The sequence below is a fragment of the Eublepharis macularius genome, chromosome 13 (genome assembly GCF_028583425.1).
Source record: "Eublepharis macularius isolate TG4126 chromosome 13, MPM_Emac_v1.0, whole genome shotgun sequence".
NCBI lineage: Eukaryota > Metazoa > Chordata > Lepidosauria > Squamata > Eublepharidae > Eublepharis > Eublepharis macularius.
Genome location: NC_072802.1, coordinates 22,047,239 through 22,065,798, shown reverse-complemented (window position 1 = coordinate 22,065,798; position 18,560 = coordinate 22,047,239).

Here is an 18,560-nt window from a genome sequence, read left to right as displayed (position 1 = left end):
CAGAAGCACTGTGTAGAATTTGTGGCTGGAAGCATGGGTGGTGGGAAAGCTTGCAAGTAAGTGAGCAGGTGGGGGAAGGGAACGTAGATGGGAAGGTGTTAGAATTGGGCTCCCCCGAACCCTGTGCCCCGGCAGCCTTCCCACCTCACAGCACTGGCCCTGTTCACATGCCCAGAAAGGAAATGTGATGCTCTGTGACTTCTTGTGGGGCCAGGCACCTCGTCTTTAATCCTGCAAGGAAGACTGAGTCCAAAATGCTTGGTCAGCCCATTCTAAGCCCATTGATTTCAAAGGGCCTAGACTGGAGTAACTTTTCTTAGGATTGCAGTGTGAGTGTTCGTCCACGACTGTAGCTGTGTTGCCTGTAGGCATTCCTAAATGAGGAGGTAGCTCTTGGAAATAAGGTCTCCTCGAAGCAAACAACATACGTATACTGTGCTCACTGTGTTGGAGGCACTGCTACAACTTCTTTAGAAAGAGAGAGGTGTCAAGCCAGTATGTGCTGCTCCATGTACAACGAGGGGTGAGTACGTGCAACTCCTGTGCTTTGTTTGACAGAGAATCACTTGGGGAGCCTCAGGTCTGCTCAAAGCCTCTGAAACTGAGCCAGAAGCAGAAGTGAATGACGGAATGCTCTCCCATCTAGATCTGGAGAAGTGACGAGAGTGTGACCGGTGGATATGGTCACCTTCGGATCTACAGGAGGGCCCAGCATGCTACTGTAGCATAGTGATTAAGTGGTTGGACTGTAAATCAGCACTCTGCTAGTTCGAATGCCCCTACTGCTGTGAGTTCAGCAGGTGGCCTTGGATAAGCCACTCCTCTCAACCCCAGCTCCCCAGCTGTATTGATTTTGAGAGCCAGTTTGGTGTAGTGGTTAAGAGTGGGGGGCTTTAATCTGGAGAACCAGGTTTGATTCCCCACTCCTCCGCTTGAAGCCAGCTGGGTGATTTTGGGCTAGTCACAGCTTCTAGGGAGCTTTCTCAGAGCGCCCCCCCCCCACACAGAGGGTGATTGTTGTTGTGGCGATAATAATAGCATACTTCGTAAACCGCTCTGAGTGGGCATTAAGTTGTCCTGAAGGGCGGTATATAAATCGAATGTTGTTCTTGTTATTATTATTATTTGTTCACCACTCTGAGTTGGACACTAATCTGTCAAGAAGAACAGTATATGAACACAATTATTATTATTCTTGCCACACTACATTTCTTGTTTTGCTTGTGGAAAGCAATCCCTTTAGGACAAAAATGCCTTATCCTTATCCTGCACAGGTATACTCATAGTTCAGTATCTACTGAGCACATTTTTGTATCCTGTCTTTCCTCGCAAGAGCTCCCATATCACTCCCTATATTGTTCTCACAACAACCTTGTGAGATAGGTTAGGCTGAGAGGGTGTTACAGCTTTTTGGTGGCTGGAATGAATCAGCTCTGGAAAAAATCCAGTTAGTCATTTTGCTGTAATGGTTAAGAACGGCAGGACTCTAATCTGGAGAGCCAGGTTTAATTTCCCACTCCTCCACTTAAAGCCAGCTGGGTGACCATGGGTCAGTCAGCTCTCTCTGAGCTCTCTCAGCCTCACCCACCTCACAGGGTGATTGTTATGAGGATGATAATAACACACTTTGTAAATCACTCTGAGTGGGTATTAAGTTTTCTTGAAGGGTGGTATATAAATTGAATGTTGTTGTTGCTGTTGTTGTTGTTGTTACTATTAGTCCTCTTAGGGAACTGTTGAGGGTTCTGGTGTTGAGTGATACAGCAATTTGGAAACATGTAGCAAAGCCTGAAACTGATCCTGCCTGGAAGGTCCATCTGTCCTTGGAAGCCCTGTCTTATACTCTGAGATTTATGGCTGTTAATTTGGTGGAAAAGACCCTCTGTATATTCTTAGAAGTATTTTTCACGATTTTCCCATGGACAGGTCTGGGTTCTTAAAAATAGGTTCTGGGGCTTAGCTCTGCTGGGCCCCCGCTAACCCCCTTCTGTTTATGTAGGCTGTGTTCCACTGGCTAATGAGAAGGGTAGCCAGGTAGTGTCTATATATACCCCCTTGCAGGGCTTTTTTTCTGGGAAAAGAGGTGGTGGAACTCAGTGGTGAAACTCAAGACCGCACAATGACGTCACTTTGGGTCAGCTAGAACAGGGGGGGGGGGGGTTGAAGTTTAAATTGCCCTCTGCGAAAATAGTCACATGGCTGGTGGCTCCGCCCCCTCATCTCCAGACAGAGGGGAGTTTATATTGCCCTCTGCGCTACTCAGTGGTGCGTAGGGCAATCTCAACTCCCCTCTGTCTGGAGATCAGGGGGCGGAGCCACTGGCCATGTGACCATTTTTAAGAGGTGCCGGAACTCCATTCCACTGCGTTCCTGCTGAAAAATAGCCCTGCCCCCTTGTATATCTGTTAAGAGGAGAGTCCACAACATTGGAGACTCAATCCATCATGTCTCCAATGGCAGCAGAAGCCTTCATTGGGCCATGTGGTCCTGCCTGTTGGTGTTTATACGAAACAGCTCCTGCAACATACATTACCAAACAAACTATTACCGGGAGGCTTCCTTCGCAAAATAGCACCCCCAACCGCACTTTAAAACCAGCCATTTCCTCTTCCACACCCAGGCACCTGTTGTCAGTTTCTGACTTGAGAATGCCAACTTATCATTCAAACAGGTCCGGATTTCTTTTTTTAATTTCTTTTAATTCCAATCAATGCAGGTTAATTGAGAGCAGCTTATTTTTACTTCTGCTGGCCTCAGTCTGCCAGAATCAATACCAGTCATTTCCACTTAAACCATTGTGCCTTTACTGGAACTGTGCTCACATCCTGCCCTCCAACCAGCATGTAAAGATCTGCTCATTTTGTGTGGTGTGTGTGTGTGTTGGGGGGGGGGGGCGGTTTGCAATGAGGATCTTGTAAGACCTGTTTGAAAATGTCTGTCCTTGGGATTGGATGGCTGCTTATCTGAAACTTGCATGGAATTTTTTACAAACCCATATATTACACATGTTTTTCTCTCTAAAAATACTCCACAGGGCCATCTATTCATCTCTCCAGTTTTAATCGGACCCCAGAGAGGTGGCTGATACCTCTCTCTGCCACTAGGTGGGGCAGTAGGAGCAGGACAGGGAACATAAGATTGGGATGGAAGACCCATTGAGTCCAAATATGTTTTCCTTGCATGTGCTACGAGAAGAAGACACATTGTGAAAATGTGGGTACCCTTATCGGCTCCAGAAAGTTGCTGATTCAGGCATCATATAAGATTTGGGTGGATGACTAGCTGCAATCTATTCTGCAAGAATGTACCTATATATGTTTCAGATAGTTTTATCCTACCTTTTAAAAACTCATTAAAATTGTGCTCTGCAGTGGCCTAAATGGTAAACAGTTAAAGTAACAGATCTGTAACAACAATCAGTAACATCAGCCTATGGCAATAAAACAACAGGGAAAATTAAACCAGGAAGAACCTTAAAACCAGCCAGGATTCATCAGTCTGTAGATATGAATGTGATTGGGTTGAGCAAAGGGAGACTAGAGAATAGCTCCCTGACAGGGTTGTCCATGGACCAAGAAATTTTGATCCATTAATCTTATCCCCTCTCCTTGATTAATCAATCAATCAGTCACATTTGTATTATGACTCAATCCTCAGTATAAATGCATTTTGAGAAACTGAATGGAATACAACAACAGGATTTGAGTCCAATAGTGCCTTAGAGACTAACAAGATTTTCGAGGTAGAAGTTTTTGAGTGTCAAAGGAGAGTCAAAGCTCCAGGAGCTTTAACTCTCAAAGGCTTCTACCCTGAAAATCTTGTTGGTCTCTAAGGTGCTACTGGATTCAAATCCTAATGTTCTGCTGTAGACCAACATCGCTACCTACCTGAATAGAGTATAAAAGCCACTTACCATTTAATCAGCAAAAGCTAGAAGGAATGGCTATCTTTAAGAGTTCCTTTTCCCATTCCTAGCAAAGCTGATATCCAAAAAACTTAAAAACATCACTTTGATTTTATTTTGCAGTCCCATGGATTCAAGTGTGTATTTTTGGAAGGGTGCACAATCTGGCAACATTGCTGCACTGCTGCAGAACTGCTGCTTGGTACCAGAGGGGGCTCATCAGGACCTCATGTAGTAGACCCCCAACTGGTTAATCAATGAGAACCATAGTTGATTCCAGAACCAGGCAGGCCGGGGGCCCCCGGGGGTCGCGGCTGCGCCGCTCCCCCCGACGCCCCCCGCCCCGCCTGCGGCGGGCCGGGGGCCCCCGGGGGTCGCGGCTGCGCCGCTCCCCCCGACGCCCCCCGGCCCGCGGCGCAGCCGCGACCCCCGGGGGCCCCCGGCCCGCCGCAGGCGGGGCGGGGGGCGTCGGGGGGAGCGGCGCGGCCCGCCGCAGGCGGGGCGGGGGGCGTCGGGGGGAGCGGCGCGGCCCGCCGCAGGCGGGGCGGGGGGCGTCGGGGGGAGCGGCGCGGCCCGCCGCAGGCGGGGCGGGGGGCGTCGGGGGGAGCGGCGCAGCCGCAACCCCCGGGGGCCCCCGGCCCGCCGCAGGCGGGGCGGGGGGCGTCGGGGGGAGCGGCGCAGCCTTCGCCTTCGCCTTCGCCTTCGCCTTCGCCTTCGTCCACTAGGATGGGGATGGGGATGGGGATGTTTATTTTTGGCAACCTCTTCATGCAAAATTTAAAACTTTTGTGGTACAATGTTGTAATGTTATAAAAAGGTTAAAATTTCATAAAATTGTAATTTTACTAACAATCCAACTTAAATAAGTATATATATAATTCAAACAGTATTGCTTCTATAATCATATTAGGCATAAATATTAAACATAACTTTTAATCATTAAATAAAAAGTATTAAATACTCGGTAGTTTTATCTTAAATCTTGAGCAGCTTGAAACCTTCAAGTGAGAACTGAAAACACGTTTCTCTGTTTTAGAGAAACTATTTGTCAGTACAAAATAAACAGGATGGATGTTTTTGTTGCACTCTCCCAACCAGGAGACAGACTTCTCCTAAGAGTTTAATGGCTTCTTTCATTAACAAACGCTAGTCTTTTTCATTAAGTGAGGTATCAATATACAAATGATTATTTAAATAAAACATAGAAAAATAGAACAGATGAACACAAGAATTAAGTTTCCTAACATTTTTTAATGAAATCTAACTCAGTCAGATTAACGATGAAATGCATTCAAGTTACCGTAGCACATATTACAAGGATAAGTTTCCTGCCTAGATCTTCATGAGTTTTCTTTTGGCCAAAACCCTGATCTGCTATTTGTATTACCATTTTCATATATTATCTTATGCGGAAATCTAAGATCTTTTCATATGATAACATAGATAAATATAAAACCAATAATAATTTAATTCTTTTTTACTATTTCCAATCAAGTGACATTCTACCTAGCCAAAAGTACCACTATGCCCAGGTGCAAGGTAAGAGATATGGATAGTAAAAATGACAGGAAAAGTTACATGACCAGGTCATCCTTGGCCTCTGCTAACAATTACAGAACATTTATCTGATACTGTTCACTATTTTTAATTGGCTGTCAAAGATAAAGAAGCACCAGTTATACACCGTACTAGAAAAAGAACTACAGTGACGTTCATACAGCGTTATTTAGAATGCATATGTTTCACTAAGTATGTGTTCTAAACCATAATCAGCAGTCTACTGGTTTGAATTCCACTACTGACATGAGCTCAGTAGGTGGCCTTGGGTCAGCCACTCCTCTCAGCCCCAGCTCCATTGTGGGGATAAGAATAACACTAACTTGTTCACTGCTCTGGGTGAGGCACTAATATGTGTAGAAGAGCGGTATATAAGCACAGTTATTATTATTATTTATATTTCCATGACGCCATCCCTTGACCTGTGAAATTAAGTATTTTGACAAATATGAAAGTGATACAAAATATAAATGCATTGCATAATGTGTGAGTGTACATATACAAACTTTAAAAATTTTATTGGATAATACCGCAAAGCATGATTACTGAGAAAGCTGCTTTCACTGCTTTCAGTCTGGAGAGCTGCTTGTAGATCAAAACAACCTGGCGAGCTGTCTTCACGCAGAGTGCACGATTCTCTTAGCTTTCAATTCTACTTTCGTTCAGCACGGGTAAATCAATGTGTCAGCAGCAGTAAACATTTGTATCACTCCTCTCTGAATGAACTTTTAAATTTTACTGCCTATCGTGTCAAAGCGATTAAAATTAACAATACAGTTACTAAGCAGCTAAGATCAATTAATGGCTCTTAGGCTTTATTTATTGATCTAGTGACATCTTCAAAACCCACTGGTAACAGACTATACATACTTCTCTTCTATCCACAATATATACACAAGGATTGATTACATATTCTTATCTTCTAAATTACATATTTAAATGACATATTCTTATCTCCTAAATTAATTAGTCAAACTCTTACATCAAGGATTGGTGACAAGTTGTGGACAGACTATGCTTGGACAGAATGTACACTGAGAATAAATGACATCAAACAAATTGGAAACTAAATAAATCACTTTTATTTAACAAATAAATTTCTTCTGAAGTCTCTTTAGAAATTAAACAATAGAAACAAACTATGTGGCATTCCTCAAATCCACGTGTAGGATGCTATGGAAGTGGTACTTAGAGGGAAATTAATCTCCATTGCCTCCTGTCATGAAGAGCAAAAAGAAAACATTAGAAATGAAATGATATCTAGAATAAGAAAACTAGAAGATGAACACAAAAAAGGCCACCCAATCTATAAACTTACTTGCTTGAAAATTAAAGGAAAAAACCTCCTCACATTCTATACAAGCTATTAAAGGCACCCAGGAAAAACTCAAACTAATTCTGTAAATACTACCAAACCATTTGTACATCAGACAATCCTGACACTAATCATATTTTAAATTATTTATCGTCACAGGAAATTATTTGCAAAAAAACTCACAAGAACATAAACAATATCTTGACCAACCAATCACAACAGAAGATGTTACAGTCACTATCAAATCCTTGAAAAAAATAACAAAGCTTCAGACAGGGATGGATTCCCTGCCAAATTTTTACAAAAAAATACATTCACCTACTTTCAACTCCACTAACTGCCACATGCAACTCTGTTATGTTAGGAGGTAGCATCCCTCTATCTGGGTCAGAGGCTGAAATAGTAGTTACTCCAAAAAAGGACAACCATATTACAGATACTAAATCTTCGCAACCAATACCCTTACTGAATCAAGACCAAAAGATCTTTACCAGCATATTTGCCAAAAGATTGTCTAAATTTAAATAACCAACTACATTCACCTTGACCAGACTGGCTTTATGCCAATAAGGAATCTTATTGACAATATACGTAACACTTTAACTATAATTAATTTGTGAAGCATACAAAATCCCTGCATTACTTCTGACCTTTGATATAGAGAAGGCATTCAATTAAGTGGAAATACCATATCTAAAACTTTTACTTCAAAAATGGGTTTTGGCGACCAATTCTAAAATGCCATTAATGCTCTTTATCTTTCTACAAAAGCTACAGTTAGGACCAGCAATGTACATTTGATAGATATCCATATAGCAAGGGGAACTAGACAAGGCTGTCCCCTTTGTATTGTCGAAGGCTTTCACGGCCGGAGAATGATGGTTGTTGTGGGTTTTCCGGGCTGTATTGCCGTGGTCTTGGCATTGTAGTTCCTGATGTTTCGCCAGCAGCTGTGGCTGGCATCTTCAGAGGTGTAGCACCAAAGGATAGAGATCAGTGGTGACACTGAGAGATCTCTATCTTTTGGTGCTACACCTCTGAAGATGCCAGCCACAGCTGCTGGTGAAACGTCAGGAACTACAATGCCAAGACCACGGCAATACAGCCCGGAAAACCCACAACAACCATCGCTGTCCCCTTTCCCAATTTCTTTTTGCCATAACTATAGACAGGGCTGGTGCTACCATTAGACCAACTAGGCAGCCGCCTTGGGCACAGACCTCAAGAGGGGCATAGTTTTATACAAATTACTTTCTTGAAAAAAATGCAACTGAGAAAACCTATTGAGCACCCCCTAAATGGTCCTGTCCACAGACATCAAGCAGCTCAAAAGCTCACAGTAACATTTTTATTTATTTATTTATTTATTTATTTATTTATTTATTTATTTATTTATTTTATACCCTCCCCTCCCCACAGATGGCCTAAGGGTGGCTAACATTAAAAAATACATTAAAATCACAGAAACATAAAATCAATAATATATTTTTTTTAATGATTAAAATAGTCCAGGAGCAGGCTATTTAAACTAATATTGGGAGTCCTTATACAAGCATGGCAGATGGCTGAGGGCAGCTCCGGAAGAAATTGTGGTCTTAGATGGAACAAGAAGGACACTCGCTGGCACTCAGCCAAAGGCCCAGCAGAACATCTCCGTTTTACAAGCCCTGCAAAACTGTAACAGGTCCCACAGGGCCCAGATCTCCAGCGGGAGAGCATTCCACCAGGCCAGGGCCAGGGCAGAAAAAGCCCTTGCCCTGGTTGAGGCCAGATGGATGTCCTTTGGGCCAGGGACCACCAGGAGTTACTTGTCTGCAGAGCACAACACCCTGCAGGGGACGTAATGGAGGAGGCGGTCCCGCAGGTATGGAGGTCCCAGTCCATGAAGGGCTTTAAATACCAAGGTTAACACCTTGAACTGGATCTGGAACTCCACTGGAAGCCAGTGCAGCTGGCACAGCACATGATGAATGTGCGCTTGGATGGGCGTTCCGGTAAGAATGCGTGCCGCTGCATTCTGGATCAGCTGTAACTTCCGGGTCAGGCCCAAGCGCGGTCCAGGATAGAGTGAGTTGCAGTAGTCTAGCCTGGAGGTGACCATTGCATGGATTACTGTGGCCAGGTCCTGGGGTGAAAGATAGGGCGCCAGTTGCCTGCCCTGTCAAAGATGAAAAAAGGCAGACCTGGCAACAGTCATGACCTGGGCCTCCATTGAAAGTGTGGCATCCAAGGTCACACCCAGACTCCTCACCATCAGTGAAGGTTTCAATTCTACCCCATCGAGGGCTGGGAGCCGGTTCCCAGCTCGATTGCCCCATGATCCAGACGCAGAACCTCTGTCTTCAGGGGATTCAATTTCAAGCGACTCTGATGTAACCATACCGTCACAGCCTCAAGACCCTTGACCAAGGAATCCAAAGCAAGATCGGACTGGCCATCAGTAATGATTCCAAGTAAATGTATCTTTAAATGCTTGATGAGACAGGTGAAGAGTGGGGGGTGAAGGAGATGGATGAGTGAGTGATATGATTGGTTGAGGACTGAGAGGGTGGGCGGAGTGAATGCAGTTTGAGACTGAGAGTAGAGAGAAAATTTTTAGTCAGAAGAAAACAGGCTAGCTGTGTGCTGCCTGAATATGTTGAAGTGTTTATGAGAGAAATATAACTTGTGTGGAACCTGAACTGAGCATGTTTGTGAAAGGACACTCAGTCAGGGAAAGAGAGGCCAGCTGTGTGAATGAGAGAAATGAAGTAACTTTAAGAACCAAGAACTACGTTTATGAAACCGATACGCTTCTTGACTAAATAAAAGTTTATTTTTGTTTTGTTATATCCCAGTGTAGCTGTTTTTGCTATATCCCATTCCTATCTTCAGGGCCACATAGAACCACGAAGGAGCCTGACGCTTAGGAACGTTACCAAAGGGAAAATTTAAATAAAATATCTTGGAATAAAATATTCCTGGTGGCAGCAGACTACCCAGAGGGTTAAGGGATAGATTAAAAGAAAAATCTACCCTAAAGAAAGTAAAGGTCATAACACCGTCCATCAGCAGATAGAGCTGAGTGTCATCCGCATACCAGTGACAACCTAGCCCAAAGCTGCGGGCTAACCGGGCAAGGGGGCACATATAGATGTTAAATAGCATCGGGGAAAGAATCGCCCCCTGAGGGATGCCACATACCAAAGAATGGTAAGCAGACATCTGTTTCCCGAGTGCCACCCTCTGTCCTAGATTGTGAAGGAAGGAGTTCAGCCATTGCAGGGCTGTTCCACGAATCCCCACATCGGCAAGGCAGTGGGTCAGAAGATTATGACTGACCATGTCAAATGTTGCTGTAAGATCTAAAAGTATCAGCAGTGCTGACCCACTCCGGTCCAGGTGTCGCTGCAGATCATCTGTGAGGGCAACCAGAGCCGTCTCTGTACCATGGCCAGGCCTGAAGCTGGACTGGAATGGATCCAGGATAGAGGCATCACCCAGGTATACCTGCAGCTGTTCCGCTACCGCCCTCTCAATTACCTTACCCAGGAATGGAATATTCGAAACTGGGTGATAATTGGCTGGATCAGCAGGATCCAGTGATGGGTTCTTTAATAAGGACTGCACCACTGCCTCTTTCAGTGAGTCTGGAAAAAACCCAGAACTCAGAGAAAGATTAATGATGTCAGCTAATGGTGCCCAAATCCCATCACCACCACTTTTCACCAGCCATGATGGGCATGGGTCCAGTGGGCACATGGTAGGTTTCACAGCATGCAGGACCCTGCCCACCTCCTCCTGGGAGAGTGGCCTGAATTGAACTAATATCCACCCTGAGGACAACCAAGGGGCCTCCAGTACATATACTGCATCAACTGTGGTGGACAGATCCCGGCGGAGTGACAAGATCTTATCCGCAAAATAGTCTCCAAAAGCCTCACAGCTTATTACCGAATTTACATTTTTATTTGTCCCATGCGTGAGGGACGTTAAAGACCAAATCACTCTGAAGAGTTGTGCCGGGCGAGAACTAGTGGACGCAGTGGAAGCTGCATAGTAGTGTCTCTTTGCAGCTTTCAGTGCCATCTCATAGGCCTTCATAAACGTCCTATAAAATGTTCTTGTCATTTCATCAGGAAGTTGCCGCCACACTCGCTCTAGCCGTTTCAGCTCCCATTTGATTTGTTGTACCTCATCAGTATACCAAGGAGCTACTCTAGTTCGGGGGCGGAGAGAGCGACGGGGAGCGATCTCATCAATAGCTTCAGAGAAACGGGCATTCCAGTCCTCTATCAGCTCATCCAATGAGCCACCAGGGGGCATCGGACCCTGCAGAGCGTTCTGCAATTCAATTGGATCCATTTTTTTTTTCAAATTGTATTTTATTTAAGTTTTTCAAATTTTTTATAATACAACATCTGGAAATTATTAACAGAAAATATTCAACTTCAATTTTAAACAAATTAATAGTGTACTTTTCAGTAACAGCCAACAACTATCAACGTCTAAACTACTATCTAGTCTAGACAAGAACATTAACATTAATTAAAACAAATAAAATGATGTAACAATTATTGAAAACACATCTCTGATTTGCAGTGACCAGGTTATAAATTGCCTAGTGCTGTAAGGGTCAGATAACGCTTTTGTAAATAAAACTGTGTAATATTTAAAGATAGGCCAAGGAATAGTATAAGTCTTGTTTCACCTTGTTGTTAGACCATTCATCTTTGGTTAAATAATCAAGTACTGGTAGCCATTGCTCAAGAAAACAAGACATATGTTTCGGGTTTTCTCTCTGTGCCAGCTGGTCAGAAATCTTCTGCATGACAAAATGATCCCATATATGCGACTTCTCCAGTTATTTATGGATGGGATTGATTTTTGTTTCCAGAAGGAAGCTATTGATAATTTCGCTAGTGCCAGAAGTGAGAATATAATATTAAGGCTAGAAGTAGGAATCCCAGGATTTTCCCAATAGCTTAATAATATTACTTCTGGAGACTTAGGTATCACATAACTTGTTATGACCTCAATTTCCTTAATTATTTTATCCCAAAAAGAACTGATGTATTTACATTCCCACCAGCAATGAAAATATGTGCCCAGCTGACCACATTGCTTCCAACAGGAGGCTGACTGAGATTGATTGACATGATGGAGCTCGATTGGGGTCATATACCAATGTGAAATCAGTTTTATGGTTTGCATCTTGATGTTTATTATATTTGTACGGAAATTATTTGAGTTCCAAATCATGTTCCATGTATCATTTGAAGGGTCAATTTTGCATTCCTTGAACCAAATATTTTGATAAGACAAAATTTTGCATTTTTGTTTTTCTTCCAATAGAATTGAATTGATTTTAGACAGGATACCCTTCTGTCTTACTGATCTTTCTTTTAAGATTCTTTCAAAGCTTGTTAGTGGCTTGCCTATAGATTCTTTGAGTTTTGGCGACTCAAAGAGATGCTTGATCTGAAGATATTCAAACCATGGGGCTCTTGTCGTGTTGCCTTGTTCTATTTTTGCTTTTTCTTGTAATTGTTTTTTATCAAGGATATCTATTATTCTAGTTTTATTGTTCAGCCTCCACCATCTGTATGAGTGGGTGCTGAGAGCTGGTGGGAACCAGTGCTGTCCTGCAAACGTTGAGACTACAGAGAATGGATGGACTAATTTAGATTTCATTCTGTCCCAGATTTTAATATCGCTTAATAAAAAGGGATTGCTTTTTAGTGTAGAGGGGCGTTCTAAATTCGTGTTCCAAATGCATTCACTTAAACGACTTCCTTGCAGGTAACTCTGTTCAATGTCTTTCCAATCTAGTCCAATTAAATCATTTGCTATTACCACCAGATTTTTCAAATGATTAGCCTCATAGTAGGTTTTCAGATCTGGAAGATTTAGTCCACCTCTGCTGGTTTTTCTTTTTAAAGTTTCCAATGATATTCTGGGTTTTTTATTATTCCAAATGAATTTACTAATTTTAAATTGCCATTGATCAAAATTTTTGTCTGGTATTACGATAGGGATTGCCCGGAACATAAATAGAAATTTTGGGAAAATAAATGATTTGATTAGGTTAATTCTCTCGAGCAAGGTTAGGTAATTTCCCCCCATTCCTCTAATATAGTGTTGATTGACTGATTGATTTCGCTAAAGTTGATGCTCAGGAGATCATTTAAATTTATAGGTATTTTAATTCCTAGGTACTTCCAATGTTTTTTAACCCATTTGTATTGATAGTTGGTTTTGATGAGATTGGGCAAGTCTGACTGTAAATATATTGGGAAAATTTCACTCTTGTTGCTATTGATGGTTAGGCCTGAGGCTTTTGAGAATTCTTTCATAATTGTCTCTAATTCAGACATTGAAAACACAGGGTCTGAAAGGTAAAGTGCCATATCATCGGCAAACAGAGAAAGTTTGTACTCTTTGTTATTAATATTAACGCCTTTTATGTTGGGAGATGATCTAATATGGTTTGCAAATGGTTCAATAGCCAGAGCAAAAAGAAGTGGGGATAGCGGACATCCCTGTCTAGTGCCTCGAAGTAGGTTAATTTTCCCCGACTTATGACCATTAATTTTGATGGAGGTAGTGAGGCTAGCATATAATGACTGAATTGCTCTGAGAAAATTATCTCCAAAATTCATTTTCCGTAATAGTTCCATAAGGTAAGGGATTTCCACGCGATCAAAAGCTTTTTCCACATCTAACGCCAAAATAAGAGAGTTAAGTTTATTTTGCTTCCCAAAATTAATGATATTCAGTGTTTTTCTTATGTTATCTGTTAGTTGGCGGTTTGGTATAAAGCCAGATTGGTCTTCCTTAATATAGTTAGAAATTATTTTGTTTAATCTGGCTGTTAGGATGGCTGTGAACATTTTCATATCCTGATTCAATAGAGCTATAGGGTGATATGAAGCAGGATTAGTAGCATCCTCTCCTGGTTTTAAGAGAACCACCATTTGTGATTCAGTCCAGGAGGGAGGCATTACACCAAATTCTAATATTGCATTACAAACACTAGTAAGATGAGGGGCCAACTGTTGTGAATTTTTTTTATAATATTCAGCAGGAAATCCATCGTTACCAGGGGACTTATTATTTTTCAAATTTTTAATCACCTCTTGAGTTTCTGTAATTGAGATTTGCTGATCAACCATTTGTTTATGAGCTGTTGTAATCTTATTAAGCAGCCCTGCTTTTCCCAAGTAGTTATTGACAGTTTCTAAATTTGGAGTGTCTGACTTATATAGATTTTTATAAAAATTTTGGAAGACTGCAAGAATAGATTCTGATTTTACTTGAATTTGACCATCCTCATCTCTTATTTGATTTATTTTTCCCCACTTTCCAAGAGAGTAATTTCAGATTTTTGGGATTATTTTGCCAATATTTTTGTTTTAGAAAGATTAGATTTTTCTGAATAGTTGTGGTTTCTAGGGCTTCCATTTTTTTCCTTTCATTTAAAAGTTTTTTATAGATTTTCTTATTACATGTTTTTTTATGGGCCTTTTCCAAGTAAGATATTTTCTCCATTAAGTCCAATTTAGTTTTTTCTTTCTTTTTCTTGTAGGCTGAAGCAATTGCAATACACTTGCCCCGAACCACAGCCTTCATTGCATCCCAGATTATTTCAATTGGAACACCACAATTTAAGTTTTGTTTAAAGTAGTTTTGTATTTCTTCTAATATGTCTTTTTGAGCTGCAGCATCAAATAAAAGAAATTTGTTAAGACTCCAATTTGGTGTTTTGGTTTTTTGTTCTGAGGGCTTTAATGCACATTCTACCCATGAGTGGTCAGACCACCTCATTGGGCCTATCTTTGAATTTGAGATATATTGTAGTAGATTTGGAGATGCCAGCAGGTAATCAATCCTAGTATATGTTTCAAATCTGGGGGAGAAATAAGTATAGTCCCTTTCAGTAGGATGTTGATTTCTCCACACATCAACTAGATCTAATTGTTTTAGGATATTAGCAAGATGACTATTTTTAGATGAATTTAGCCCAAGTGAAGTAGATTTGGATTTTCTTTTTTTGTTTTGTTTTGAATGGTCTAGTTTAGGGTCAGCTATTAAGTTTAGGTCCCCCCCTAATAAAATGTCCCCCTCCTGAAACACTTTAAGTTTGAAAAAAGTCTCTTTTAAAAATGAAATCTGATTAGAATTGGGAGCATATATTGACGCAAGTGTCAGTTTCTTTGTGTCAAAATTACCCTTAAGGAATAAGTATCTACCTTCCTGGTCCTTTTCTATGACTATATCTTCAGATCTAACATTCTTCGAAATAAGAATTGCCACCCCTCTGGATTTGGAGTTACCATGAGCTAGGTATTGGTGGTTCCACCAGCTAGATTTGAATATCTGTTTCACCTTTGCTGAAAGATGTGTTTCTTGGAGTAACAAAAAATCTGGACGCTGTTTCAGCAGTGTAGCCTGGACCCTTTTGCATTTAATAACATTATTTAGACCCTGACAGTTTAGAGAAAGAACTTTAAACTCCATTTCCTGCGAAATAAAAAGAAGTCAATAAAACAGGGTTTATATGACTGCAAGGTGCAAACAATCTTTCAAATTTCAAGGTTTTACCCCAACTATAACAAGAACCGGTCAACTATTACGTATTAATTGCAATTTGCAAGAATATAAAATGAGGAGAAAACCTCAATGGAGAGTAGCTGGGAGATGTGAAGAGATTTGAGAAGAGAAAATTCTTAGAGAGAAGGAAGAGAAAAGAAATAGAAAGAAGAGAGATTTTTTTTAAAAAAAAAGAAAAAAGAAAAAAGAAAAAAGGGAAAAAGGGAAAAAAGAACAAGGTATAAGAACCCTAACCTCCTTAGTACTTTCAAGGAGGAAACCACCGGAAACCTTCCCTAGTAGGAAAGGGATTGCTAACAATATATCCAGAATCGTGAGCACTGAAACTGGGTTTTGGTCTTTCAACCCAGTATCCGGGGTTTAAACTAAATTAGAGAGCCAACTAGGCCTCACTTCCGTCCACCCCCTCCCACCTTACCCGGCTGCATTTTAAGCTAAATCAGACACCATACAGCGAAACAGGAGAGAAAGTAAGTAATTTTTTGAGTGACATTTAAGAAAGGTTGATTGTTTATAAGGAAACTTCTCGCTTCTTTTTCTTTTGTGGGAAAAAGTAGTATTCCGGCAGAAAAAAGAAAGTCTTGCCACCTTCTGCAACTCTTCTTTGGTTTGTTCATGGTGACTTTTTTTGTGGACCTCTATCATCTTTTTTTACTGGTATTTTGCTCCAGTTGTTCAGTGAAGCTCTTGCGTTGTAAACAGCAGTTTTGCTTGGAGAGGTGGTTTGCCAGTCTAGTTGTAGATCTTTAAGTAGTTTGGTGCCAGTTTCCATGTCGTGAGCTTGGTATGTCTTCCCTTGCCAATGTACCAGAATTCTTGTTGATGAAGCCCAGCGGTATCTCATTTCAGCCTCATTCAGTTTGTTAATGATCAGCTTTAATTCCCTCCTTTTCACTAGTGTTTCTGCAGAGAGATCTTGAAATATATATTTTTTTTTATTTTGATAGGAGAAATATCCTCTCACTCTAGCTTCCTTCATTATCTTTTCTTTTGATCCGTAGTCAGGGAGGTTTATTATTATCTCTCTTTGCTGTTGTCTTGATCTTGTATTGATTAGTGACCCCACTCTGTAGGCATGGAGATATTAGGGGGGTTATACCATCCTCCAGTCTTAGTTCTTTTCTAAGCCATTCTGCTATAAATATAGAGAGATCTGTATTGCGTTCTTCATGTTCATCCAAACCTCTGATTTTTATATTATTAGATCTTAGCTTATTATCAAGATCTAAGATTTTTTCATGAAGCTGTTCATTTATTGCATGTAGATCATGGATTTCTTTTTAGTTGTCTATAGCTAGTTGCTTAGCATTTTCGGCAGTCTGTGCAACCCGATCAATTGACTCTTTAAGTTCACAAGTCTGGTTTTTAATTGCATTTTCAAGCCTTGTAACTATTTTATTTTCAAGCCATTCCAGGGCAGTAGTTATTTCTCCCTCTAGAGCCTGAGCTTCATCAGGGTCTTTTGCTGGCTTGGCGGCCTCCATTTTAGCTGGCCCTTGTCGATTTCCCACCGGGGCTTGTTTAGCTTCTATCTGCTCTAAAAAGGATTTTAAGGAAGGGCCGCTTTGATCTGTGGGCTTGTTTTTTCCTCCTCCTGTTTTTCCCATAATTTTTAGAAGCTTACTGCTGTATAGGCGCTTGCAGAAAGCCGCGGTAGGCAGTTAGGGTGCGGAGCGAGGTTTTAGACGTCTGCCATCTTTGCACGACGTCCCCTCAATTGGATCCATTTGACTCCACGGGCGAGCATAAATCAGCTCGTTGCCCAAGCAGGAGGGGGTCATGGTGCCCAGACAAGCCCTCAGGATGAGATGGTCTGACCATGGCACTGCTATAGCTTCATCCAGATCCACCTGTATCCCGAACCCAAAGATCAAATCCAGTGTGTGTCCTGCTCGATGTGTAGGCATTGATACAAACTGGGAGAGTCCTAATGCTACCATGGAGGCTATCATGTCCATGGCCTGTGAGAAGGTAGCATCATCAGCATAGACACTGATGTCCCCTCAGACCAGAAGCCTGGGGTACTCCAAGGCCCAGCCAGCCAACACCTCTAACAGGCCTGGCACAGCATCTGCTGGTGCGCTGGGCGATCGGTACGCCAGACAGATGGCTATACTCTCCTCAGCATCCCACACCAGGCCCACACAATCAATGCCAGCAATCTTTGGCAAGGGGAGCAGCCTGATGGAGAAAGACTCTCAAATGAGCACCACTACCCCAACAAGACATTTCCCAATATGTAAAACAAATATGAGAAACCTGTACCATAAATGTGTTGGAATATATGTGTGTTGCAAGGTCTGAGATTCAGTCATTATGGGGTTAATGTGTTTACCTACCATGCTATCGTTTAGATTGACCTGGAAGGGGAACCTGGCTCAAAGCCAATAATCTGCAAGCCCGGAAAACTTGAGAGTGTTTGTAAACTGTTATTGGTCAACAGGTCAGGTGATTTTCTTTCAGGGTCAAGAAGACAGAGGAATAAGAAGATTCTCCATTCAGTTATCCCAGCTCTTTGTTTGTAACCAGTAGTGAGAATGTAGCTCCAGGCATTTGTTATTTTGTAGGCAATCCTGTTAACCTTTTTCCTTTAGAAGTAAATGATTTTAAAAGCTAAACTCGTGTGCTGACTCTCTATTGATTCAAGATCCGTTGCACCTCTGAAGAAAAGCTATTTTTTAACCTTTTTCCCCAACCAAGTGGACCAGTTGAAGTAATTATTAAGGTGAAAAAGATGCTAGTGGGGGGCGTGGCGTCGGAGCCTTCAGGTATGGACGCACATTGAAAGATCTGTCTCCTTCCTCCCTGTAAACCCCGGAAAACAGCTGATATTGCTTACCCTGCATTATATATTTGAGAAAGCAGACGCAGAGGGAAAAGAAGATCTATCCAAAATTGGCAAGAAATTTGCAGCAGCTCTTTTACAGCACAACTCAAACTATGCCTCAGGAACGCAGCAAGGCCGAGCTATCCAAAATGGCCGACAGGAAACTTGTAGAAACAAATGCAGCAGCAAAAACTAATAACCACTCCCTTGAGGCACAGTTTGCAAAATTTGAAGAAAACCTGCTCAAACAAATGATGCTGCTCATCCAACCGCTATCTACACAATTAACAGAAATCAAATTAGAACTTCAAAAGACAAATCAAACAGCTGAAAGTGCTATGGAACTTAGTATCATGTCTCAAAGA